Source organism: Gracilinanus agilis, chromosome 2, assembly GCF_016433145.1.
Source record: "Gracilinanus agilis isolate LMUSP501 chromosome 2, AgileGrace, whole genome shotgun sequence".
Lineage (NCBI taxonomy): Eukaryota > Metazoa > Chordata > Mammalia > Didelphimorphia > Didelphidae > Gracilinanus > Gracilinanus agilis.
The window spans coordinates 68,044,923-68,072,300 of NC_058131.1; the positions used below are offsets into that span (position 1 = coordinate 68,044,923).

Consider the following 27,378-nt stretch of genomic DNA (forward strand, 5'->3'; position numbering starts at 1 on the left):
CTTCCTTCCTTCCTTCCTTCCTTCCTTCCTTTCTTTCTTTTTTATTGATTCCCTTTAAATTCTTGACCTTTTATTTTCCCAAATTAATATTGTTAGTATTTTTCTTAACTGTATACATACATTCAGTTTTTATGGCACTACATAAAAAATTAACTTCTATAGAATATTGGCTCTGCCTACCCATGAGCAAATCACATTACTCTGGTTCCTTAGATATGTCTTTATTTGAATGAAAAATGTTTGAAATTTTGTTCTAATAGTTCCTGGGTTTGTTTTGGCAAGTTGAGTCTCAAGACTTTTATATTGTTTAAAATGACTTTAAATGGAATTTTTCTTTCTCTCTGTTCCTACTGGGTTTTGCTGGCAGTTTACATAAGTGCTGATGATTGTGTCTGTTTATTGTATATCTTGCAACTTTGTTAAAGTTATTCATTGTTTCTACTTCTTTTTTAGCTTATTCTCTAGGGTTTTCTAAGAATGCCATAACATCATCTGCAAAGAGGTACAAGTTTGTGTTCTTATGGTTTATTTTCATTCTATCAATAAGTTATTTTTAATGTGCCCTATTGCTATAGCTAGCATTTTAGTATATTATTGAATAATAGAGGTAATATTTTACATCTTTGATTCACTCTTGATATTATGGAAATTGCTTTAAGTTTCTCAACTCTTTTATATTGCTTGCTCCTGGATTTAGGCAGACACTCCTAATAATTTCAAGAAAGGTTCTATTGATTTGCTTTTAATAAGAATTAGTCTTCTATTTTGACAAAGACTTTTTCTGCATTTATTGAGAAATAATATATACAATAATATAATTGTGTAGTATTTATTAGTTATATGATCAGTTATGTTATGTGAATCTTAGGAAGGAATTAATTGGAGAGTACTGTAAGATCCTAATGTGACACCTAGTTATAGTAGTAATCCCAAAAGGTCAACCCAACACAACTGACGTCATAAGAGAATATGTATAATCTGTTTACTCCAATCCCAAGATAACAAAACAGTAACCCAGAGCTAACAGCCTGGCTAAGGAATCAACTGATTAGGGAACACAGCTGACCTTTGTCCCAACTGAAGCCCTAGGGAGTTGATGATGGTGACTAAATTTCTTAGTTTGATATACTATAGACCTAGGATGTTTGTTCTTTCAGGATTAATTGATTAATTTGACTTGTTCTGACTGTGGATTTGATCTTAACTGATTGTTAAAGGAATATTGAAAATAAAACCCCTTTCCTGGCTGAACAGGATCCTGCTAACTGAAACCTCCCTTGGACCTTTGAGAATTCACAGGCAAGTGGCTTCTCGGAAAGATGGTTTAATTGGTGAAAGTTTAGGGAAAGTGGAAATTGGCAAGATCAAAAGCAGGAATTGGGATTTCCTGAGTAATCTGTGTTGTATAGCTTGATGTTGAATCTTCAATTGATAATTGTTGATTAAGGATCTTTGTTGTCTGACAGCCTGGCTAAGGCCTGATTGGCCTCAGCCCTAAGTCAAGACTTGACCCCGCTGATGATAGATTTCTTTGCAGATCTTGTTGATAATATACTGAGAACTGAGGTTGATGGGATACAGTTGGAAATAGTCTATAAGCTAGAGTTGGTTCTGAGTAAAGAAAGAATAAGCTAAGCCTAAACCCTTCTCTACCCTTACCCAAATATTTCCATCAGAGACAAAGTATCTCAAACTGAGACCAAGATCTGTTCAGATCTGTTCCTTTTATAGACAAATTTCAAATGCCCCGGCTTATACCAGGCTCATGCCTAGTTCATGCCACCTCAGTCCATTCTTCATTCTAAGCAGGTAACTGTCTTTTACTCTTGACCAAATGTAAGGGGGAAAAAAGGGTTTGGGGTTCAATATATTAAAAGATGTTCACCAGAGGTTTGAACTATTATCAATCCTCAAGAATAATCTCAAGTCAAAATTAACTTTTATAGAAGTTTATTTGCAATTAAGAAGAGAGAGGAAATAAGGAAATAATAATCTAGCCCACTAGGTAATTTATTATAATCCTCAAATTAATCCAGGTAGATCTTAACCCTCAGCTGAGAGTTAGAGGGCCAGAGGAGCGGAGGTGAATGGAGAAAACTTCATTCACAGAGTCTACTAAAATAAATTTCTTAAGAGAAGTTCAGGAAGATTCAGTCAATCTTTAAACTCACCACATGGAATTCAAAGAAGATATTTAAGGCAGTCTCACCAAGGTCTCAGCGTTCCAAAAGTCCTCCATGAACCAGAAGAGTTCCTTCAACAGACGCCCTCTTCCACCAAAGACCTCTCACTCACTCAACTCCCACTTTTTAAAGGGGTCATTTATGCATCACTTCTGTTATAAATAAAGGAGAGGGTTAACTGAATACTACCACTCTTAATTGGGTGACAGTAGTGGTAGTTCAGATATGTGGCTAGTGCAAGATCACCTAAGTCCTGCCACCTAGCTAGATGTTGTAACACCTCCCTCCTTTATAACAGTGCCCAGGCAGGATCATTCAGGTCAGTGGAAGAATATCCCTTTCAGGTCCCACCTGGGGTTGATTAATAATAGATATTGGGCTCTATTAGCTTTGGACACATTTATCTGACTGCGTTTGCTCCCTTCCCAGAAAAGTGATGACACAGCTACTCCAGGAAGGTACTTGAAGAGTTTATATAATTTTGGCAAGGAAGGAATGTTTAGGAAATGGGAAGAGGAATAGGAAACCCTAAACTATTCTTTGATAATATTAATCCCTCAGGACTGTAGGCAGGTGAGTGATTCTGGCTTGTTCTAGCTCCTCTGGTTCAGCCTGGCGACAGCCAAACCAGAGCAAGCAAGCTGTTGGATGAAGTCTCTCAGCTTCTTCTTCTTGCCAGATGTTATGCTTTTCACAGCCTTTAGGAACCACTCTTTCCACCCTCTTCTTCTTCTTCTGCCCACTTCCCAGATCCCTCCCGGGCCCCAGGATACCTAGATACCTAAAGATGATTTGAATTCCTAAATATCTAGGGACAGAAGAATAGGAGGATTCATGGTCTGGATACAGGTTGGCAAATGTCAATAAGGTTCAGACAGGAGTTCTTGCAAGGTTGAGCCAAGAAAGCCTCAGATCCCAATAGATCAGGGTCTACAGATCCCAGGTCCAAAGGAAAAGGAAAGACCCCCTGTCAGGGGCTGCCAGGGTATTTATACCCCCCTGGCCAACCACTTTCTCCCCTGTCCTCATGGCCTCTGGGAACATTCTGAGGTACAGTGGTCTTTACCTGTCAATCAAGGTGGGGACTCTCAGCTCCCAGAGTTTCAATATGACAGTTCCTGTGCCTCCCTCCTAGTTTGCATGTCCAATCACAATAGATAATTCTTATAGTACTGCCTAGGGGGCAGTCAGTTGATTCTGATTCGTCACCCACTCTAGCATACATGGGTTATGGACCTCCCAGAATTAGAGATGTTCTCACCTTTGGTGATTAAATCTAAACATGGGCAGTGTAGACTTAATCCAATTATCACACCAACATGGCTGCCATTATATTTCTTTACAATTATGATGACAGATTTCATAATATCAAACAAGTACTATATTCCTGGTTTAAACTACATCTTATCATACTGCATGATATTTGTGATTTTATTGCTGTAATCTTTTTGCTAGTATTTTATTATTTATTTTTTGCATTTCTTTAAGAATTTGCAATTCTTTAAGAAAATTGGTTATAGTGTCTTTCTCAGTTTTTGCTCACACTTGTTTAGGTATCAAAACCATAGTTCTGTCATAAATGGAATTTGGTCAGATTCCTTCTTTTTCTATTGCGTCAAGTAGTTTATATTATATGAGGGTTAATTGTTGCTTCACTTTGAATCCACTTTAGTCTGAGTTTTTTTTAATTAAGGATTTCTTCATGATATGTTCAACATATTTTTTTCCAAGATTGGGATATTTAAGTATTCAATTTACTCTTCTCTTAATCTGTTCATTTTATAATTTTGTAAAATCTCTCCATTTTGATTAGAATATTAGTAGTACTACTACATAATTTGGTAAAATAACTTTTTTTTTTACTTCTTTTGAAAGATTTTTAATCTTCTTTTTTTTTTTTTTTATCCTGGGACTCCATTCAAGGAGCATAGGGCCACAACCAGTAGGCAATGGGACACACAGTCGCTCAGGGTCACCCAGCTGGGAAGTGTCTGAGCCCAGACTTGAACCTAGGACCTTTTCGTCTCTAGGCCTGGCTCTCAATCCACTGAGCTAGCCCAGCTGCCCCTACTTTAGGTTGTAGTTTCTTTAGCAGATGTAGTTTTTACAGGGTGGGGTTGCTAGCCCCACACCCAACCCTCCTCCTTTTTCATCCGGGCTAGGGACCGTCCTTGGCCCAGGAGTGGTAAGGGTGGGCAGCAGGGGTCAAGTGACTTGCCCAAGGTCACACAGCTGGAAGTGTCAGAGGCCGGACTTGAACCTAGGACCTCCAGTCTCTAGGCCTGGCTCTCAATCCACTGAGTCACTCAGCAATCCCAGCCCACCTGGATCCCTCTCCCAAGAAGCCATTCCATAGAGCAAAGAATTTTTAAGAGTGTATAGTTGAAAAATCTTGAATCCCTAAAACTACATTACCCAAAATTCCTTTCTGTACTACCCACATTTCCTTTTCTTTTCTGTTTTCGTGTGTCTTTTGCATGATTGTATATGTTTTGGGTAGGTCCTTGTTCCCCTTTTCCACATGAAGTGAGTGGGGAACGTTCCCTGTGATCTCTAGCTCTCTAGTTAAATATTAATAAATCTCTATAAATATTATACTTTGGAGATATTGAATATTAATTTTAAAATCCACAAGGGAAAAAAAGAGAAAAGATCAGTAAAAATAACCAACTCATTGGATAAGTCTGAAGTTATAGGTCATATTTCACCTCCATTGGTCTGCCACTCCTTAAAAATATGAGAGGTGGGGGGCAGAATATTCTCCCATCTCCTTTGGGGTAATGATCTTTTTTTTCTCTTTTGTAATTTTGTAATATTTGTGGCTGACTATTCTGTGACAGCTTTGACTTGTATTATTCGGTTTTCTCTGCTAGTTTAACATCTTTCCTGGCTTCTGACATCACATCTGGCATCTCTAATGGCATAGTATTACCCCACCAAATAACCATTCCCAGTTGGCAGGCATTTTTTCCCCAACATTGCTCCCACAAAAAGTGCTGCTATTATGTATTTGAAGTATATTATGCTGACTAGTGGAGTCTCCTGTGCAACTGCCCTGTGCTTCCCCCTCCAAGGTGTTTTGAGGAAGATTATTATTTAGTTATTATGTAGGAGACTTAGCAGGAAGGGCTGGAGAATTCCACATGGAATGGGGAAGCAGGAAATGGCTTGCTCTGGCTCTGAGAAGGACTCCATGGTGATTGGGACAAGTTGTAACTAACCCTGGGAGACCTCAGAGCTAGTGGAGCTGTACCCTGATTCCCTGGGATCCTGGAGATGGTGAAGGTTGACAGCAGAAGACATCAACCCTGCAAAGCAACACTGAGTAAGGAAGTGGCCTGTGATCTGGTGGACAGCTTGCAGACTTCAATCCCTACCTGGCTACATCAGTTCTGGAAGAGTTGGTTCCTGGTATCCTGTAACATTCCTGGAAGAGTTGTGAGATCCCAAGTTCAATCCCTCTTCCCCAGGTCTTTATCGAAGCTGTCAAAACCTGGCAGAAGTCAGGCTGGCTAGGGATCTTACCCTTTTTGACTCCAGTCCTGGGTTGTTAGCCATAGTTTACCTAACCCCCTTTCTAATCCTCTCATATTATAATTAAACTGATTCCCTGTGTGTTTTTAGTAATTTTAGGTCCTCATTGTGTGTATGTATTAATCTGTTTTAATTCCAGGCTGGGTGGGGCTGAGTGACAGTTGTTCAGGCTTAACTATCATTTCAGTCAATGGTCTTTCCCTTGTAGTTAAACCTGGTTCCCTGACTTGTAAAATCTCACCCATTTTCCCTTCCTGTCTCTTATCCACCCCAGTGAACCCACAAGTGATATTTAAGGTACCTTCCCTAGTTTTTCTCCATTATAAAGGCTTTTGCCTTGGCTCTCAGCCCCCAACAGCCCAGCTGAAGTCATGTCTCTGCTCCAACACAAATACCTCTATGCAGCTTAGATCTGGCTTACCGTGCCTATTCAAACTTATTCCACTTATCCCTGCCTTTCATATACCAAGGACATGTTATGCAAGCTCTCCTTTCTCTGCTTTTGCCTAAGCTGGGTACCACACCTGAGCCACCCTCCCTTCCCTCTAAATGATGCCATCTTTAAAGCTGGGCTCAAATAACACATGGATGATGCTTCTCATCGTCCTGGTGCTGCTGGTTACTATCTCTGTCTTTCATTATTTTTAAGGGCTCAAATTTGACAAATTAAGTGCTTGTGGAAGACACTTCTCTTCTGTCCTTATTGCAAGTGCTAGGGGACCCTCTGCTGCCTTCCACGATAGTGGGAACACTGTCCTAAGGGGTTCAGTAAGTGGATGTGGCATGTTGCCCCAATATCCACAAGTCTCCCCTATCAGCTAGCTCACACTGCAGGGAATCTGGCTAAGTCAACAGCTCTAAGTTGTGTAGCTACAGGGGGCAGCTGGGTAGCTCAGTGGATTGAGAGTCAGGCCTAGAGATGGGAGGTCCTAGGTTCAAATCTGACCTCAGGTACTTCCCAGCTATGTGACCCTGGGCAAGTCACTTGTCCCCCATTGCCTACCCTTACCACTCTTCTATCTAGGAGCCAATACACAGAAGTTAAAGGTTTTAAAAAAATGTTGTGTAGCTACTTGCAGACCCTTTCCCCCTCTTTGCCCTTAAGATGAAAATTGTCTTTAACTCCATGCTGTTACTGCTGAAAGTTTATTTGGTTTGAACAGGGAGGTTATGGAAATTACTAGAAAGAGCTTTTAGGAATCCCTGAATGACTAACACTCACCAGGTCCTTTTCTGTTGAGGAGGAGGCTATTTGGCATCAACCCACAGGTTCTCCTGCCCTGCCCACTAGAGTTTCATGTCCCCTGAGGTCCTTCCCAATGGGAAGCCAGGAAATTAGCTTTCTCCACAGTTCTCCTTCCCTTCCCCCTAAGTCTCTTGATATCTTCATGAGAAATATTGAATTGGTATAAGGTAGAGTCTCTTCATAGGGCAAGGTGAACTATTTAGGAAGTTTGGAGAAGTTCTCTTCCATTTTGGAGTTCAAATTCCTTTGGGATCCAGTGATCCTCAATCAAGGTGTTGTCGTTAGACTCTGGTGAACATCACAGGCTCTTGAAGATGACCAAGTCTTCACAAACCACTGGTTTTGGCACTTTGGATGTCACCAGATAGCTTTTGTTGCTTCCACTCTCCTTCAACTCTCCTCCAAACAGCCCCCTCTTCTGGGTTCTTTCCTCCCACAATCCTCTCTGTCCTTCCAACTGATGTTCTGTTCCTCTGCATTTCCAAAATTACATTTTAAAAATGTCTCTCTTAGACCTTGTCCTTATACTGGGGAGCAAAGAGATGTTCCCAGCCTAAAGGTGGCCTGCTGTTGGAGGGTTGAAAACATCAGAGATTACACCTCTGTTGCCTTCTGCATTTCCATTGAAGACAATGTCACATGGATGCAGACTCCTGGTAACAGGATAGGCCAGCAGACTTCCTTTTTTGTGGTGTGAGGGGAGCCTACCAGCATTTGGGGGGAGGTGATTGCCAAAGAACCCCAGCCTATCTCACAGTGGAGTGCCAAGGTCGAACCTGTCCTGACAGAATGGGGAGCTCCCACAACTGGCCAGAGGCCTGGGGAAGAGGGAACCTTGGGGTACTAATCCTTCTAGAGCCTGTACCCCTAACCCCTCCCTCTTGAGCTCTCTCAGGACTTCACGTTGGGCCCTTCAGAGCCCAGATAGCAGCTTTATGATAGGGAGAAAGTGATTGAGGCCATGGCACACTGCATGCTTGGGGTGGGGCCTATGGCTACCAAGAAGGCAGGAAAGCTGTGGGAGAGGGGAACGGGAGAGAAGGCCAAACTTGGAAGGCACCAGGTACACCTGAGGGAATCCTAAGGTCTTACAAAGCCTCTGGATGATATGGCTCTTCAAGTTCTACTAAACTCAAAAAAGTTTCAAATCTCCCCCTCCTTCCCCAAAGGAATAACACACATCTCCCCACCCCAAACTAAATTTCCTACACAATAGGGTCTTGGAACTTTCCTAGACACAAGATGCCATCTAGCAAATGGCAAGGAACAGGAGAGAGGGTCCCCTGGAGTTCCCTGGGACTTTGCCTGTCCTTCTGCCCCTTCAGTGGGCCCAGGGAGCCACACTCTCTGTGAAGTTCTTTCTCAGCCAGGCTGTTTTACAACTGTGTCTGAAAAGGGCATTTGAAAAGGAAATGTGGCCAAAACCTTCCAAAGATGAAATGCCCTAAATGCGTTTAAGCATTTCATTGGGCTAGAGAATGTTACTTGGGAAATGGGCTGGGGGGCTCCTTTCATGGCCCCCACCAAAATCCAATGAGGAACAGTGCCCAGGCCATGGAGGCACTCACCCCAGGAGAGACAGTTTTTCACTCTGATCAGAAGTAACTACCATGTCACCTAACACTCCAACATTGACTAGCCTTATTTGTTCTGAAGCATCTATATTCCCAATCAGAGAGATTTATTTTAGTGCAAGGACAGCCTGTTCCAGGTCGTATTGAATTATAAGCCCTTTATCAGAAGTTTGATGTACAGCCTCTTTTCATTGACAATTCATACTGGATAGGGACTCAAGACTCATGCTAGGATTACTATTGTGAACACCACTGATGAATTTTATGATGTAAGAGGTGAAGTAGCAGTAGTGGTTGAAGACAAATGAGCCTCTTTGTCCACAGTTCTAACATACCCTTCCATTTTACTGAGCTGCTGTTATAACCTGTGCCTGGAATGTGAAAATTCTGACCTCTAAAGTTTCCCTGATCATCTCCTCTAAGGATGCATTTGTAGGCAAAGACATTAACACTGCCCTGCAAATCCTTGTTACAATTCTGTTTTACCACCTGATAAATCACATGTTCTAACCCATGATTTGGTATTAAAGATCATTCTGCACCTTCATGAACCCTAGCCACAAAATCAACAAAAGGCTCAGTAGGACCCTGCATAACCTTTGTGAAACACTGAGTACCCCGGGAATTATTCTCTATCTTCTTCCAAGCTTTCAAAGACTCTCCTCCATTTCTAGCATAAACTCCTGGAACATAACTAATTGGACACAAAGAGGAGGTATTCAGACACATCTCCATGAATTTATGTATGGTAGGAGATTGTACCCCCATAGCCTCTGTCAATTCCCATTGCAGTGTGTGCATAGCCTCACTCTACATATCTTTCCACTGCAGATGCTGACCAAGTTGCAAACACATACTGGCCAAATCTCTCTAATCATATGGAGGCATGACAGTAGATAAAATAAAAGAAAGTAAATTCATTGTATACAGGAAAGTTGAGCCCTATTTAGCACAAGCTCCTTTAATCTCTTTTACTACTTTAAGATCCAATTTAGCATATGAACAGTCTCCTAGTCCAATCTCTAACATAGGGAACAATGTAGGCTCTGCTCATAACTTCTGCATTTCCTGAGGGCTATTGAGGGCTAACTGATGGAACTAAGCCATCACTACCTCAGGTGCCTCACCTTCTCTTTCCACAGGAGCAACTGCCCCTGAGTCTGACACTCAGAAAGTCCTAAACCTCTCAAAGATGGTGCAGAGGGATGTTTCTTTTGACCCTTGCTAACCTCATTCTTCACTGCCTCTGATTCTAACACACCCTTCAGCACTTCCTTTAGCCCACTTAAGATCTTTAAATCATTTAGACAAAGCCAAGCAATGTTGTAAATCATAACGAACATCTAGGGCAGCTGTGAATCTTTCTGCATATGGTCTCCTATATGCTTGTATTCCTCCTTAATTAATACGCTACCATCCTATATTGTGGGAAATTCCTTCTTAAGATACTGAATTAAATCTTTCAATGATTTTTCTCTAATCTTAATCCTTTTCCTTAGAGCTATCATTTATAAATTCTTTAATTCTGCTTCAGGCTGTTTAAGACCTTTACACACAGCAGACCCCATGACAGTCTGTCTATAATTCCTGACCCACAGAGAAAAACAACCAAACCTATCTCCCTCCAGCACTGCTACACACTTTTTCAGGGGAAGCGGTGCCTTAACCTTAAGTCTTACCTCATCCACAAAACAAAAGCACAAATCAGCAATTCGAGAATGGGCCTTGAACCTCTAGCTCTGTTGGCCCCACATTGGGCGCCAAATATAGAGCACTGGGGAAAAATGGAGGGAGCTTAGAGTGCCACAGGGGTTCCCATGAACAGGGGTGATACTTGGAAAAATGGGAAATGAAAGCACTCAATCTTCGGATGTTCAGAAGTCCATCTTTAATCCCCACTCACATTAACCAACTAACTACCACCAATAGCGACAGTAGACAAGTTATAGTTTTTACCTGTGAGAAAGTCAAGCCTACCTAGTATAAGAAACTAGACAGTCACCAAAATAGATTCTGGGAAATATTATCTTTTTAGAATTTGGGGAACTCCTTGTCTTTCTTCCAGCAGTAACCAGACAAACACTTGGGGCAATGTTCTTGCTTGGTTCAGGCTCCCTATCTCAAAATTTGCTTTTCTCTCAGTTTGCACTCCCATCCTGACCTTGCTCAAGAATGCTAAAAGGAAGGGAAAGAAGGCAAAGAGGACTTGAGCCTTTGTGTTCTCTGCACTTGAGCCTTGGAGCTTTGCCCAGAAAGAGAGATTTTGAAGAGGGGGGAGCCATCCCTAAAGCCTCAGGGACAGGCTCCTCCCTAGGACCAAAGGGGAAAAATCTTCTGAAGGAGAGCATGAGGAGGGTCTTCTGGGTCCCGAAGGCAGCCATAATGAAGAGGCTCAAAGGCAACAGCTAATCCAAGCATACCCTCCCTGACTGAGCTAGCACATGGGAGGAAAAGGGGGTGGAGTTGTGTGCAGAGCCAGGAAGAATTTGGTCTCACCCCAGGCCCAGCCCATCTGGTGGTAGCCTATGCCCTAGTGAATGTGGGCTATCTCCTCCAGAAAGGGAATTTTCATGTAGCTTGTGCACAGCTGGTCCATCCAGAGTGGGGCCTCATGCTGCAGAGGGGTTCATTGGGGAAATAAGGTGTAGCAAAGGTCATAATTGAGCAGGTGGCTAATGGAAGCCATGTAGAGGTCTGAGAAGTGTCAAAGCCAGTAGGAGAAAGTAGGTGGGGTTGTGGCAAGTTTGAAAGATGCTGCTGAGGTTGAACAAGTTCTTGGTGACAGCCCTTTTCTCCTTCTCCTTAATCCAGTCTTGGAGCAACTGTTGGGACTCTAAATCTCAGAATATCTGTATACATTCCAGAAGGCCAGTGAGGGCTTGCAGCCAGTCAAAGACTGAGAATACTGCTCTGTTTTGATGATCTTGGTCTCAGTCTCCAGCTCTTAAATGATAGCTCCAGTACACCAGCCATGACCAAGCATTAGTTCTGCCAGATCATTGTAGAGGTGGTTGCTGAAGTAGAAGATGTTCAATCCTTACCAAACAGTCAGCCACAGGAAATCAAAGAGGTTCCCCTGCTTGTAGACCTGTCCCTTTTCTAGCTTGATGGTCTTATCCCACTGCAGGACTCCATTCTTGTCCAAGCCATGGAAAGGTTAGATACCCTCTTTAAAGAAATGTGCTTTATCCGCCTGCACAATAACTATGTCAAAGAAATCTCTCCACTCTTTTCCCACAATGTACTTCATGCCTTTGTCAACTATGCTGAAGGGGATGTTGGTGATGATAAATGGCTTCTTGCTATTGTCCACCAAGAGGCACAGGAAAGCATTAGTCTCTTCACCCAGAAGGATGTACTTTTCCAAGTGCTGGAGGATCCATTTTATCTGAGAACTTTGATGTGGACATCTTTATATAGTACAACATGGAAAATGATAGGGTGTGTGGAATTCTTGCAAGATACAGGGTCAAGCCTCACCCAGAATTCCAGGGGACCTCCCCCCCCTCCGAAGAACTCTAGGTGAGGGAACAGTATGAAAGCTGTTTAAGAGTTGAATCCTGGTGGTTGACGTGAGCAGGTCACTTTGCTTGCTGTTCCCTGTTTGGGATTGCCTTGGTGGCCATAGTGGCAAAGCCATTTTGGTTTCTTCTCAGGAGTTTGCCTGTCTAGTGGAATTAGACCTTTCTTGCAACAGCATTTTGTTATTCATTTAGTTATTTTAGATATTAGAAGTGATTATTATAAGCTTTGAGGGCCAGGCTATATATAAAGGTCTGCCACTCCCTCTTGGAGGGGGGGAAGGGCAGTTTCTAGCTAACAGTTCAGGGCTTCCCAGATCTTATCCAAATCCTAGATACCCTTTCCCTGCCTACTCTTCCCTTCTTCTTTATCAGTAAAAACTTCATCTTCTAGTAGTTGTGCCTGACTATTATTTTGGGCATACTCACATCTACCATAAAGCTTGGTTCCTTTCAGTTGCCAGCCAAAGAAGTCAGATTCTTGTCTGTCCTTGATAACAACAAGACATCAAGCTTCTCTTATTGTCCCTCAGTCAAACCTGTGGGGAATATAAATTGAGAAAGTAAACATCATTAGAGATTTGCCTTGCTGAGCTTTGCCAGAATAACACCAGTCCTGCCTCCATTTCCAACTGATTTCCAATTGCTTAGTGAGAGGGGTGAAGAGTAAGGAGTACCTACCCCTCCCTACTCACTCTAGCCTTTGTGTGGGGGAGGAGTGAGTCCTGAAGGTTTCTAGTTTCAGGCCATCTCTTCAGCTTCCCAAATATCTCTGTTATATCAACATAACAATAGGTGGATAGGGTCATAGTCAATATAATTATAAATGAAGAAGTCCTTGGCCTGGGCAAGAAGGGTCATCTTAAGAAGGGAGAAGATTTGCATGAATTTCTTCACTGCTCATCCCTTGTCATAGAATTCGCCAACCTGATGGAGGGGGATGTGATGCATGCCTTGATACACCCCAGTCACTTCTTCAGCTGGAATTGACTTGAGACCTCTGTATACAGTGCCCAGCTGGATGTAATGGAAGGCATCGATCTTCATCAGTAAGCCCTTGAGGATGTCACAGTGCAATCCTCAGATGGCAGAGTTTGGTAAGTAGTCTATACTTTCGGTTTCCTACTGGATACTTATATTGTTCCACCACGATATCCCTGGCAGTGTTATAAATCATGGAATGGAGAGAGTTGGTGTGGGCCAGAGTATAGTTGTAGTCAAAACCATAAATCTCAATGTCAGCCAAGCATACCACATTGTTGGCTTAGATTGTTGAAGGGTTCAGGAGGTTGGACACACCTGGAGGCAGCAGATCCTGCAACAGATGTTTCATCTCATAAAGTGTCCACAGGAAGCTCTTGTTGTCCAGATGGGCACCTAGGAGCAGAGGGGAAGACCACTGCAGCTCCTTGTCAGTGATGGAGGTGTGGGGGGTATGAGAGTAATCCTTGAGCCACTCCCCCACCCAGTCTGTGGCTCCCACAGTGCCATAGTGGGTGCTCAGCTCAGGGCCATAGCGCCTGTGAGCCCAGTCCAGCTGCAAAGGGTGCATACAGCCAGAGTGCCCCACATAGGTCCCAGGAGCCACTACCCCCACTCCAGCTCACTCCTAAAATAACTGTAAAAAATTGTTTTAATTTCATCTTTATTGGTGGTATATTCACCTTTATCACTTTTGATATTAATAATGAAATTTTCTTCTTTCTGCTTTTTAAATCAAATTAAGCAATTATTTATGTATTATTGATTTATGGTATTTGAATGATTTTTTCTCATTGCTTGAAGTATTTTGTCTTTGATGTGGGAGATCTAGAGTTTGACTACAATATTCCTGGGAGTTTTCATATGGGGATTTCCTTTAAGAGGTGTTCAATGGATTCTTTCAATTTCTATTTTATCTTCTGATTATAGGATACTGGAAGTTTTCCTACATAATTCCTTGAAATAAAATATCTATGATATTCTTTTGATTATGGATTTCAGGTAATTCAATAATTCCCAAGTTATCTCTCCTTGATTTATTTTCTTGAATATTTTAATGAGATAGTTCACGTTTCCTTTTTTATCAGTCTTTTTTACTTTTTTAAATTATTTTTGATGTCTCATGGAATTACTAGTTTCCACATGTTCAACTCTAATTTTTTTAGGAAACATTACTTCAGTAAGCTTTTTTTCCATTCTGCCAATTCTGCTTCTAAAGATTTTTCTTTATTTTAATCATTTAATATTTGTACTTCTTTTTCCATTTGGTCAATTTTGTTTTTCTTAGGGTTCTTTTTAGTACTTTCTATTCCTTATTTATAAATCTATAATTGTATTTTCATATTTTTCTTATGCTACTTTCATTAATTTACATGTTTTTCACTACCATTTGTATTTGATTTATACTGTTTTTATGTCTTCCAAGAATTTTTGTTGAACTTGTGTCCAATTGACATTTTTTTTCCAAGGATTTACTTATATGGAGTCTGGACCATCCCTCTTTTCTGGATCAGATCTCTCTTTCTCACTTTCTGTGTTTCCTTAGGTAGAAAGTGTGTCTCAGTCTGATCATTTGTTGCCTCCTATTTGAGGTGTTATTTTAAAGTTATTTAGAGAGAAATGTTGGGAGAGTTTAGCTGAGTACTTTTCTACTCCACTATCTTGTCTCTACCTCCAAAGGTTACATTATACTTCTGAATAGCTCTAATTATTAAGAAATTTGTTTTGTTTTGTTTTGTTTTTGTCTCCGTAACTCTTCTAACTGTTCCATCTAGTGCTAGCAGGATAATTCACATACATTTAATTAAATAAAATTGTATATTAGCTAACCAATCTCTGTATTTGATCCTAGGTATCTGCAAAATATCCTAAACTCTATGAAGAACAAGTAGAAAAAAACATTCTATTTGAAATATGTATTTCCCCAAGCATGAGAACAGACTTCTTTGTATTCTGGTGCTTTTCTGGAGTTTATTAAATTAATTAAATGATTTTTATTTTTAAATTTCTATCTCTAAGAGCTATGTGCAACATATTATTGTTATGTGCTGTTACAAATAAAATGGATATAGATGGATATAGATAAAAGTATTAATAGTTTATTTAAAACCATATTGGTAAATTAAGAAGGCCATGCACCTGCTAAAATCTCATTCAAATCGCCCGCCATTACCTCCTGCCAACCTGGCTGCTTCAGAGGAAAGAGAGCATCTCCCAATCACATCAGGAGTCTTATACCTCTGTCTACATAATTACACATCCTGTTGTAAGAGGAATCATGGGAAATGTAGTTTCCAAGTCCCCTAAAGATCCAAAGGAAGTTTATATCATATATCTAAATATTAAAGCTTAATGAATTCCAAAGAACCACTAACACAATCCCCCCCTGAGATCCAGAGAAAAGAGTGGTCTTTAAACATAGTCAACTTTTAAATTACAGAAATTTGGGGATAAAAGAAAAGAGGACAAAAATAATCATCCAATGATTGCTAGCTGCATTGACAAAGCCAATTAGGGGTCAGTCCCCCTTTGGCATAAGAGTGTACATTCAAAACAAATGCATTTAACTCCCCATAGTTCAATCAACTGCACCCCAAAGTTCATTTTGGATCTTCATGATCCAGTGAAGGCTCTTCAGGCAACTTCACGGTACCTTCTCCAAACAGGTTCATTGTCTGGATTCTGTAAAAAGGTAGATTTAGGTATCTATAGATATATATTAAAATATGTGGCCGCCAGGAATCAACAATTCAGGTTGATTCCATAATTAAATCGGACCCAAGTCAGCATTGGGTTGAGGAGTTTATTTACAATCTGGTAGGTAAAAAGTAGGAATAAAGAAAAAGGGAGAGGCTAGTCCAAGCCAAAGGCCTGGATGGAGAGAGAAGAAGGTTATAAGCTTAATAAATGAAGCTGTAAGCCACAAGGCCCAACAGCCAGATAGGCCGAGTTTAGAATTGGCCCAGCTAGGCCAAGGAAGTCAGCCTAACTTACCCACGTGACAATATAGAGTGTAAGCTATCTGTGGTCTCAGGAGATGCTTCTGCTCCCAGTTCGAGACGGCAACTGCCCCCACAGGAAGTTCACTAACTTACTTAAAGAGATAGTGTCTTTCATCACTTCCTGTGGTCCACCTTTAATTCAAATGGACAAATGGCAGTTTCTACATTGATTTGGACTGCCCAAAGGGCAGTCCCTTATTCTTGATTTGTTACTTATTGTCACGTGTGGGTAACTCGTCTCCCCTCCCCACTAAGGGAGGTTAGGATTACATCATTTCTACGCCTAGGATGGGTAGATTTTTGACTATTAATGGGCTCTAGCTAATTCTATTTACACAATTCTGGGGAGATGGCAAATTTCTTATCCTAAAATTACTCTCAAATAATTTAAACTTTACATTATTGATTATAAAACATACATTCCCCTCTGAGGAGAATTATACAATCCCCGCTAAAATGACTCTGAAAAGAGTTAAAATTTTACATTATAGATTATAATACAAACATTATGATTATAAAGCTTACACACCCCCCTGAGGAGAATCAATAACACTTTCTCCCCTGGTTAGCTAAGGATACATGTCTGAGTTACAGGGTTGTATGAAATCAATTGACAAAAGAAATTTAAAAAAATAAAATCCAAATAAAATTAGAAAAAAAAATTAACTCATGAATAAAATGTAAAATGTCAAAGTTTTATGTGCAAAAAATGTAAGTAAAAAATAAACTTATAACAGGTCCTTGAATCAAGACCTAATTAAAGTGATTTAAGCAGTTTGCAATTACCCATTCAGGAGGCAGGACTGCAAAAAGTGGCCTTTTTATATATAAGAGAAATAACAGGACCAAATATGTGTGCAAGGGAAATGTCTTTCACTGGTCTGATTTGCCCGCACCTTCTCAGGGATAAGCCATAATGATAGCCAATTTTAGGTGCTTACTAGGGAATTAAGCTAAGGGGAAGTCTGGCCTCTAATCTGTAAGAAAGATGTAACCCTGAAAGTCAAAAACTAGTTTCAAGCCCTATAGTATTGGCATAGAAATTCCTCAATCTATGGTCTGCATGACCTTTTGCTTCTTGACACTTTGCAGATTCTCAGTTATCTCCAAAACCTTGTGGCTCTTTTTCTCCCTTCTCCTGGAATCAGACAAGGAGACATTAATCTCAGTCTCATAATATTTACCAATAATTGGCAGGTTACCATAGTCTCAGGCTTTTTGGGTATGCATTAATATTATAGCAAATATATATTTATATTAATATTATATTACTGTAAAATTAAAAGTGGATTAACATTGATTATATGTACTTTAAGTACAAAAATGAGAAAAAGGAAAAACAATTACTTTATTAAAAAATTAAAAGGATAAGCAATTAGAAAATTAAAATTCAGGGAAAAATACAATGCTCTCAAGCATAAAGATGAGAAAGAAAAAACCAAATTCTATTGCACATAGAAGGGAAAAATGATAAAAGAATGTTTTACAAATTGAAAAACATATAGCTTAGAATTAGTGAAAGGTTTTTCACCCAAAATGAGATTCATTTCCTGTTAATATTTTGCATGAACTTTGAGTGTAAGTGGTTTTTATAAAATAGCACATTCAAATAAAGTACCATAATTTCCAATAACATATTTAAAGACAATAGCAAACAAGCCCATTATTATAACTACTTGCTATGATGTATAAAAAATTGCATGCTTGTTACAAATTCAACAGGTATAGTAAATTATTCAATCTTGGCTGAGACATTTTTCTCAACAAACTCTATTACTCCCTCCATGGTAATTGTGGGGCAGAGCCTAAAAAAAACTGATAAAAAAAAACTTCTGGGTCTAAATTATCCTCAAGAATTCTAGATCCTTCTGATGGGAAAGCAAGTCAAAACAGATACAAAACATCAAGCATACAGAAGTTCTCCTAGCTTCCTATGTAAAAAATGGGTAAGAAACTTCCATTTGTTTCCTCTACCTCTTTAAGACAACATTCTTTATAATAAATATATTGAACCTTATCATTCACATAGAAAGGTTCTAGGCACCTAAATTCTATTCTAAAGACCCTTTATAAAATTATAATTTAATTCTCAAGGCATCAAAATCTCCAAGGTTGTATAAGCAATATGTGACCTCAAGTTGAGATGACAAATCTAGCATACATAAGGATTATGGGCTTTTTACAACTTAAAAAATGTTTAAGATGTTCATAAATGGTATAGATAATAGAAATAGACTGATACAGGTAAATTAAAAAAAATGAAACATTAAAGAAATCAGGAAATACAATATAAAGAACAGAATACAGGCATTGCAGTAAAAAAAAACCCTTTTTACCTAATCTAATAGATTTGTACACTATTTGGGAGTTACAATGAAATCATGAACAGAATTAATCTAGCAGCCAAAACTTCATTAGCTTAAAATGATACAGTGCAACAGAAAGGTCAACTTAACAGGAACATTAAATCACATAACAACAATCAGCAAAATACAATAAGATACAGAGAATTTTTTTTTAAAAATCCCATGCAGTTCTGAAGTTTTAAAATCCACCTCTTGGGACTTCCAGTTAAGATGGTGGCAGAGTAAGGAGCAGCTGCTCGATCTCTCCTAACTGAAGCCTACAGGACTCCTCAAGGGGACCTAATAAAGAATCCAGATGAACGAAGGAACCCCACAACGGGGTGTCGCATTGAAGGTATGCGGAACCAGGGCATTTCCACCCTGTGAACGGGGTGAAACAGCTCTCACTAAAATGGGAGAGGAAGAAGTCCCTCCACCCCCACCCCCCCCAGACCATGCACAGCTCCAAGGCCAACGTAGTGAAAGTGGGATTGGGGCAACCAGTGAGTCACTGGCAGCTCCAGGGCTTGTACCTGAGAGCTGCAGGACATAGGACCCCAAGTGGCTAAAGAACGTGCACAGACTTTCCGGAGCGTTTGCACAGGTGGGGACATTGCCCTAGGCGAGGACAAAGATCTTGAGCTCATGGACTTTCCCAAGTGTCTGGGAGAGTGAAGACATTGCCCTAGGCACTGACAAAAATCTCGAGCAAATGGATTTTCCTAAGCATTTGCATAGGTGAAGACATTGCCCTGGGCACGGACAAAGATCTCTAGCGCATGGACTTTCCCGAGAGTCTACAAGGGTGAAGGCAGCGCCCTAGGCGTGGACAAAGATCTCAGGCTCAGGCTTGGACCTCAAGTGGGGACCCGGTGCAGACGGGAGCGCAGCTTAGGAAGCAGCCCCTGAGACTGCTGAAAGAGCCTTGGGCAGAGGGGCAGACTGGGGTCTACCAGGAGGCTTGACCCTGAGGACAAGGAGACCAGAGCCCTCGGGAGCTTAGAAAGTGCAGGCAGACCCTGAGTGTGAAGACAAAGCTGAAAAGGGGCGGGGCTAACAATGGCAAGCCGAGAACCCCAGAAGAAAAAGTTATCAAGAAAAACTCTGGAACACTCGGCAACTTTTACACCCAGAAAATCCAGACAACAAAGAAGGACAAACAAGTATCCAAACCTTCCCAAAACAATGAAAACTGGTCACAAGCTATTGAAGAGTTCAAAAATGAGATGTTGAGGAAGATGGAAGAGATCTGGCAAGAAAATAACAGTTTAAAGGGCAGAATTTCACAATTGGAAAGTGAGGCAAGCCAACTGAAGACCAGAAATGACCAGATTGAAAAGGAAAACCAGTCCCTAAAGGCGAGAATTGAGCAATTAGAAGCCAATGATCTCTCAAGACAACAAGAACAAATAAAGTCAAAAGACTGATAAAATAGAAGGAAACATGAAATATCTCAATGACAAAGTGACAAACCAAGAAAACCAGTCTAGAAGAGAAAATTTGAGAATCATTGGTCTTCCAAAAAAAGCAGAAATTAATAGAAACTTGGACTCCATACTTAAAGAAATTATTCAGCAAAATTGCCCTGAAGTCCTACAATAAGAGGGCAATATAGACATTGAAAGGATCCATAGATCACCCTCTACACTGGACCCAGAAAAGTCAACACCCAGGAATATAATAGCCAAATTCAAGGGCTTTCAAGTAAAAAAAAATCTTACAAGAAGCTAGAAAGAGACAATTCAAATATCAAGGAGCACCAATCAGGATCACACGTTTCTGGCAGCCTCCACGCTAAAAGACCACAAGGCTTGGAATACAATATTCAGAAAGGCAAGAGAGCTAGGTCTTCAGCCACAGATCAACTACCCATTGAAACTGACTATATACTTCCAGGGGAAAGTATGGGCATTCAACAAAATTGAAGATTTCCAAGTTTTTGCACAAAAGAGACCAGGACTAAATGGAAAGTTTGATATCCAAACACAAAAATCAAGAGAAACATGAAAAGGTAAATAAGAAACAGAGGGAAAAGAAAGAAAACTCATAATTTTTAAAATTTGACTCTTTAAGGGTTTAATTAGATCTAATTATCTGTATTACTATGTGGAGAAATGCTATGTCTAATTCTCTGTAGTGAACTCTATTCACTATTATAATATTCACTATTATAGCAACCAGAAGAATAATTCATAGGGAGAGGACAGGATACTTAATGGTCTAAGATGGTATGGGGGGTGGGAAAGAGGGGGGTCGAATAGTAGGGGGCAACAAGAGAAATCTGAGTAAATAAGAAAAATATGATATTCTATTACACACAAAGAGGGCATGGGAAGGGGAGGGGATAAATACTATTATAAGAAGGAGAGGAAGAGAGCATTAAGAGGTAATAATCAAACCTTACTCTCAGTATAATTAACCCGGAGAGGGAAGAGTAGCTTTATTATCCATTGGGATAAAAAAAACTCTATCTAACCCTACTGAGAAAGTCAGAAGGGATAAACCAAAGGGAGCAGGGAAATGGGGAGGTCAAAAAAGGGAGGGGAGAAGAAAGGGAGGGAATTCAATAGGCCTTTAAAAACAAAAAGAGGGGAATAACAAGGGAAGGGGCAGAAAGGGAAGTCAATCAAGGGAGGGGATAAGGGATACTGGCTCAAAGCAAATCACTGGTTTAAAAGAAAATAATGTAAGAACAAGGGTTGGGTCTAGGGGAGGATACAAAAATGTCAGTGAATGCACAACTGATAATTATAACTCTGAATGAGAATGGGATGAACTCGCTCATAAAATGTTAGCAAATAGCAGAGTGTATTAGAAACCAAAATCCTACCATAGTTTTGTCTACAAGAAACACATATGAGGCAGGTGGACATACACAAGTTTAAGGTTAAGGGCTTGAGCAAAATCTTTTGGGCATCAAATGAGAAAAAGAAGGCAGGAGTGGCTATTATGATTTCTGACAAAGCCAAAGTAAAAATAGATATGATTAAAAAAGACAGGGAAGGACATTACATCCTGATTAAAGGCAGTATAATGAGGAAATATATATGCACCTAGTGGTATAGCATACAAATTCATAAAGGAGAAATTGGCTGAGCTAAAGAAGAAAATAGATAGTAAAACCATAATAGTGGGAGATCTAAATATTCCTCTTTCAGATCTAGATAAATCAAACCAAAAATTAAATAAGAAAGAGCTAAGAGAGGTGAATGAAGTCCTAGAAAAATTAGATTTAATTGATATGTGGAGAAAAATAAATAGGGACAAAAAGGAATACACCTTCTTTTCAGCTGCACATGGTACATTCACAAAGATTGACCATGTAATAGGGAATAGAATCATTGCAAACAAATGCAAAAGAGCAAATATAATAAATGTAACCTCCTCAGATCATAATGCAATAAAAATAATAATTAGTAAGGGCACCTGGACAGGCAAATCAAAAACCAATTGGAAATTAAATAATATGATTCTCCAAAACCAATTTGTCAAAGAAGAAATCATAGAAACAATCATCAATTTCATTGAAAAGAATGACAAGGATGAGACATCTTACCAAACTCTGTGGGATACAGCCAAGGCAGTACTCAGGGGGAAATTTATATCCTTGAGTGCATATATTAACAAATTAAGTAGGGCAGAGATTAATGAATTGGGTATGCAACTCAAAAATTTAGAAAGCGAGCAAATTAAAAACCCCCAGATGAAAACTAAATTAGAAATACTAAATATTAAGAGAGAAATTAATAAAATCTAAAGTAAAAGAACTATTGAATTAATAAATAAGACTAGAAGCTGGTATTTTGAAAAAAACAGATAAAATAGACAAAGTACTGGTAAATCTGATAAGAAAAAGGAAAGAAGAAAATCAAATTGACAGTATTAAAGATGAAAAGGGAGACCTCACCTCTAATGAAGGGGAAATTAAGGCAATCATTAAAAACTACTTCTCCCAATTATATGGCAACAAATATAACAATTTAGGAGATAAGGGTGAATATTTACAAAAATATAAATTGCCTAGATTAACAGCAGAAGAAATAGAATACCTAAATAATCCCATATCAGAAATAGAACTTGAACAAGCCATCAAAGAACTCCCTAAGAAAAAATCACTAGGACCTGATATATTCACAAGTGAATTCTATCAGACATTCAAAGAGCAACTAATCCCAATACTATACAAATTATTTGATATGATAAGCAAAGAAGGACTCCTACCAAATTCCTTTTATGACACAAATATGGTACTGATTTCAAAGCCAGGTAGATCAAAAACAGAGAAAGAAAACTATAGACCAATCTCCCTAATGAACATAGATGCAAAAATCTTAAATAGAATACCAGCAAAGAGACTCCAGCAAGTAATTAAGAAGATCATCCACCATGATCAGGTGGGATTTATATCAGGAATGCAAGGATGGTTCAACATTAGGAAAACCATCCACATAATTGACCATATCAACAGTCTAACAAACAAAAATCACATGATCATCTCAATGGATGGTGAAAAAGCCTTTGACAACATACAGCATCCATTCCTAGTGAAAACACTGACAAGTATAGGAATAGAAGGACCTTTCTTAAAAATAATAAAGAGAATATACCTAAAACCATCAACAAGCATTATATGCAATGGGGATAAATTAGAAGCCTTCCCAATAAGATCAGGAGTGAAACAAGGATGCCCATTATCACCTCTATTATTCAACATAGTGCTAGAAACACTAGCAGTAGCAATTAGAGAAGAAAAAGAAATTGAATGTATCAAAATAGGACAAGAGGAGACTAAGCTATCACTATTTGCAGATGATATGATGGTCTACTTAAAAAATCCTAGAGAGTCAACTAAGAAGCTGGTAGAAATAATCAACAACTTTAGCAAAGTTGCACGATACAAAATAAATGCACATAAATCATCAGCATTTCTATATATTTCCAACACATTAGAGCACCAAGAGGTAGAAAGAGAAACATCATTTAAAATCACCCTAGACCATATAAAATACTTGGGAATCTATCTACCAAAACAAACACAGCAATTATACGAAAACAACTACAAAACACTTTCAAAACAAATAAAACTGGATCTCAACAATTGGAAAACCTTTAATTGTTCATGGGTAGGGCGAGCTAACATAATAAAAATGACCATTCTACCCAAATTAATTCATCGATTTAGCGCCATACCTATCAAACTACCAAAAAACTTTTTTACTGAATTAGGAAAAACTATTAAAAACTTCATATGGAATAACAAAAGATCAAGAATATCAAGGGAAATAATGGGAAAAATGCAAAGGAAGGGGGCCTAGCAGTACCAGATATTAAATTATGCTATAAAACAGCAGTCACCAAAACAATATGGTACTGGCTAAGAGATAGAAGGGAGGATCAGTGGAATAGACTTGGGGTTAATGACATCAGCAAGACAGTATATGATAAACCCAAAGAGCCCAACTTTTGGGACATGAATCCACTATTTGACAAAAACTGCTGGGAAATTTGGAAAAACAATATGGGAGAGATTAGGTTTAGATCAACATCTCACACCCTACACCAAGATAAATTCAGAATGGGTGAATGACTTGAATATAAAGAGGGAAACTATAAATAAGTTAAGTGAACACAAAATAGTATACCTGTCAGATCTCTGGGAAAGGAAAGATTTTAAAACCAAGCAAGAGTTAAAGAAAATTACAAAATGTAAATTAAATGGTTTTGATTATATTAAATTAAAAAGCTTTTGTACAAACAAAAACAATATAGCCAAAATCAGAAGGGAAACAACAAATTGGGAAAAAAATCTTTATAACAAAAAACTCTGACAGGGGTCTAATTACTCAAATATACAAGGAGTTAAATCAATTGTATAAAAAATCAAGCCATTCCCCAATTGATAAATGGGCAAGAGACATGAATAGGCAATTTTCAGGTAAAGAAATCAAAAGTATCAATAAGCACATGAGAAAGTGTTCTAAATCTCTAATAATTAGAGAAATGCAAATCAAAACAACTCTGTGGTACCACCTCACACCTAGCAGATTGGCTAAAATGAAAGAAGGGGAGAGTAATGAATGCTGGAGGGGATGTGGCAAAATGGGGACATTAATGCATTACTGGTGGAGTTGTGACCTGATACAACCATTCTGGCTGGCAATTTGGAACTATGCTCAAAGGGCTATAAAAGAATGCCTGCCCTTTGATCCATCCTAACCACTGTTGGGTTTGTACCCCAAAGAGATCATAGATAAATAGACTTGTAGGAAAATATTTATAGCTGAGCTTTTTGTTGTGGCAAAGAACTAGAAAAGGAGGGTATGTCCTTCAATTGGGGAATGACTGAACAAATTGTGGTATATGCTGGTGATAGAATACTATTGTGCTAAAAGGAATAATAAACTGGAGGAGTTCCAGGTGAACTGGAAAGACCTCCAGGAATTGATGCAGAGCCAATGGACTTCTTTACCAGCAGAATGCAATGACACAGGACAGCTCTGAGGCATTTATGGTAAAGAATGCTACCCACATTCAGAGGAAGAACTATAGGAGAGGAAATATATAAGAAAAACAAATGCTTGAACGCATGGGCTGAGGAGGACATGATTGGGAATGTGGACTCGAAACTACCACACCAATGCAACTATCAACAATTTGGAAATAGGACTTGATCAATGTCACATGTTAAAACTAGTGGAAATGTGTGTCAGCTATGGGTTGGGGGACAGCGGGAGGTGAAGGGGAAAGTAGGAGCTTGAATCATGTAACCATGTTAAAAATGAATATTAATAAATGATTTAAAAAATCTACCTCTTGTCCAATTCAAGTTCCTTATAACTGAGCCCTGCTCTGATCACAATGTGGATGACTTCATAAGAGTATATAGTTCGAAGTCTTGAGCAGACCTAGTGTGTGTGGGGGGTGAATTCCTCCCCTGAGTTTCAGGCAATATAATTGCAAGGAATAGTTTGAAATAGGCCATTTGGACCACACTTGCCATTCTATTTCCTGTTTAAAGAGTAAATGCTAGGGCCACATGGAAGCCAACTGGGATAGGGGCTAGAGAAAACCACAGGTTGGAGATCCCATGTGGAGGGCATGGGGAGGGGTGGGGAGGAAGAGTAGCTAAAGAACCTTTTTTCTGGTTAAAAGTCATTAATGTCTACAAGGAAACACCCCCCCCCCCCGGGAAAATTCAAGGTGCATGAAATGAGAGAGAAGGGAGGTTCTTTGCAGGTGTCTCAGGAGGTGGCAGGCAGAGCCTCAGTGGCAGCAGGCAGGGAACTGGCATTCGGGGGTATGGGGGTCAGTGTCAGCAGGGATAGTTAGAAGTCAGCAGCAGAGGCAGCAGCAGGTATTCAGAATTGGAACAGCCTAGCAGGAGTAGGGATTGGCACTGGGTGGCAGGAAAAAAACTAGGGACCCAGGGAGGGTCCTGAGGGTGAGGCCCAAACTGACTGAAGCAGCTTCCAAGGTAAGTGGCAGTCAAAAACAAACTGATGCTATCAGCAAAAACATGGCATTTAAAGTCACTTTCCCCTTTTCCTGAAAAGCAGCCATGTGGCTAGGGAGAACAGGGAGAAGAGAAAGAGAGAAACCAAAAACTCCAAAACCCAAAACTCCAAAACAGCAAGAGCAGGTCCATTGATCTAGAGAGGATTTTAAATGCTCTCAGAGTTGTGTGGCTTGGTAGGCTATCTGAAAAATTGAGAGTCCAAATTCCAAACTTCTGGTCGCCATTACTGTTAAGATTAGTATTGATATAGATGGATATAGATAAAAGTATTAATAGTTTATTTAAATCCATATTGGTAAATTAAGAAGGCCACGTGCCTGCTAAGATCTAATTAAAATCACCTGCCATTACCTCCTGCCCACTTGGCTGCTTCGTAGGAAAGAGAGTGTCTCCCAATCATATCAGGAGTCTTATACCTCTGTCTACGTAATCACAGTTCCTGTCGTAAGAGGAATCATGGGAAATATAGTTTCCAAGTCATGTACACAGGAAGTTTATATCATATATCTAAATATTAAAGCTTAATGAACCCTAAAGAACCACTAACACAATGTCTTATTATTATCTGTACAAATTTAATTTGAAAGCATTTATTTTCCTCCCTTCTTTCCTTCCTTCTTTATCTCCATAAAAAAAAAACAAAAAAAACCCTCTATAAATATTTTTTAATATAAGTTCTTTTCTCCTATCTTTAATCTCTTTGGCATACAAACCTAGTAGTGATGTTATTTTATAACTCTTTGCACTGCATCATTACCAATAGCCTGGAGAGTAGAGAGATCTTTTAAAAGTCTCTGACATTTCTTCTTGGAAATTTCTGTCTAAGTTAAGGGGAAAATTACATAAGATATATTGATTTTACTTTGGGCTCTCTAATGATACTGTAGTGTTTTTAGTGTATTATTACATAGTGACACCAGTTATTTGGTCATGGACAAGGTGGCACAAAAATCCTGATACCCCTGGAAATTGAAACTATACATAGCCTCAAATCAACCTTGGCTTTAGATATGTCCTCACTATATAGAAGAACATTCTAGGGACCTGCAACCTGTTTCGTGAAAAAAAAATTTTTTTTTGCATGTTTTTCCAAAGAATCATGGTGGTATGGTGGTAAGCATAGCTGCCTTCCAAAAAATCAGGGTGTGACTTAGAGATGACTTTTTAACCTCTAGACATGTTTGGAAATTTTCTTTGAGAATCACAATAACAATATTTTTTTAGTTAAGTATTTTTCCATGGTTATACGATTCATGCTCTTTTCCTCCCCTTCCCCCAACCCCCAGAACTGACAAGCAATTCCACTGGGTTATACAAGTATTATAACTCAATTTCTATTTCCATATTATTCATTTATGGAATAATCTTTTAAAAACCAAAACTCCACCTCCAATACCCATATAAATGAGTGAAAAATCAAATGTTTTCTTTCTGTGTTTCTACTCCCATAGTTCTTTCTCTAAATGTGGATAGCAT

General features: G+C 39.3%; 1 pseudogene; it reads right to left on the reverse strand.

The window, feature by feature from the left end:
* Window positions 1–11,067: 11,067 nt before the first annotated feature.
* LOC123233287 lies at window positions 11,068–13,610 on the reverse strand (annotated as a pseudogene).
* Between the last annotated feature and the right edge of the window lie 13,768 nt (window positions 13,611–27,378).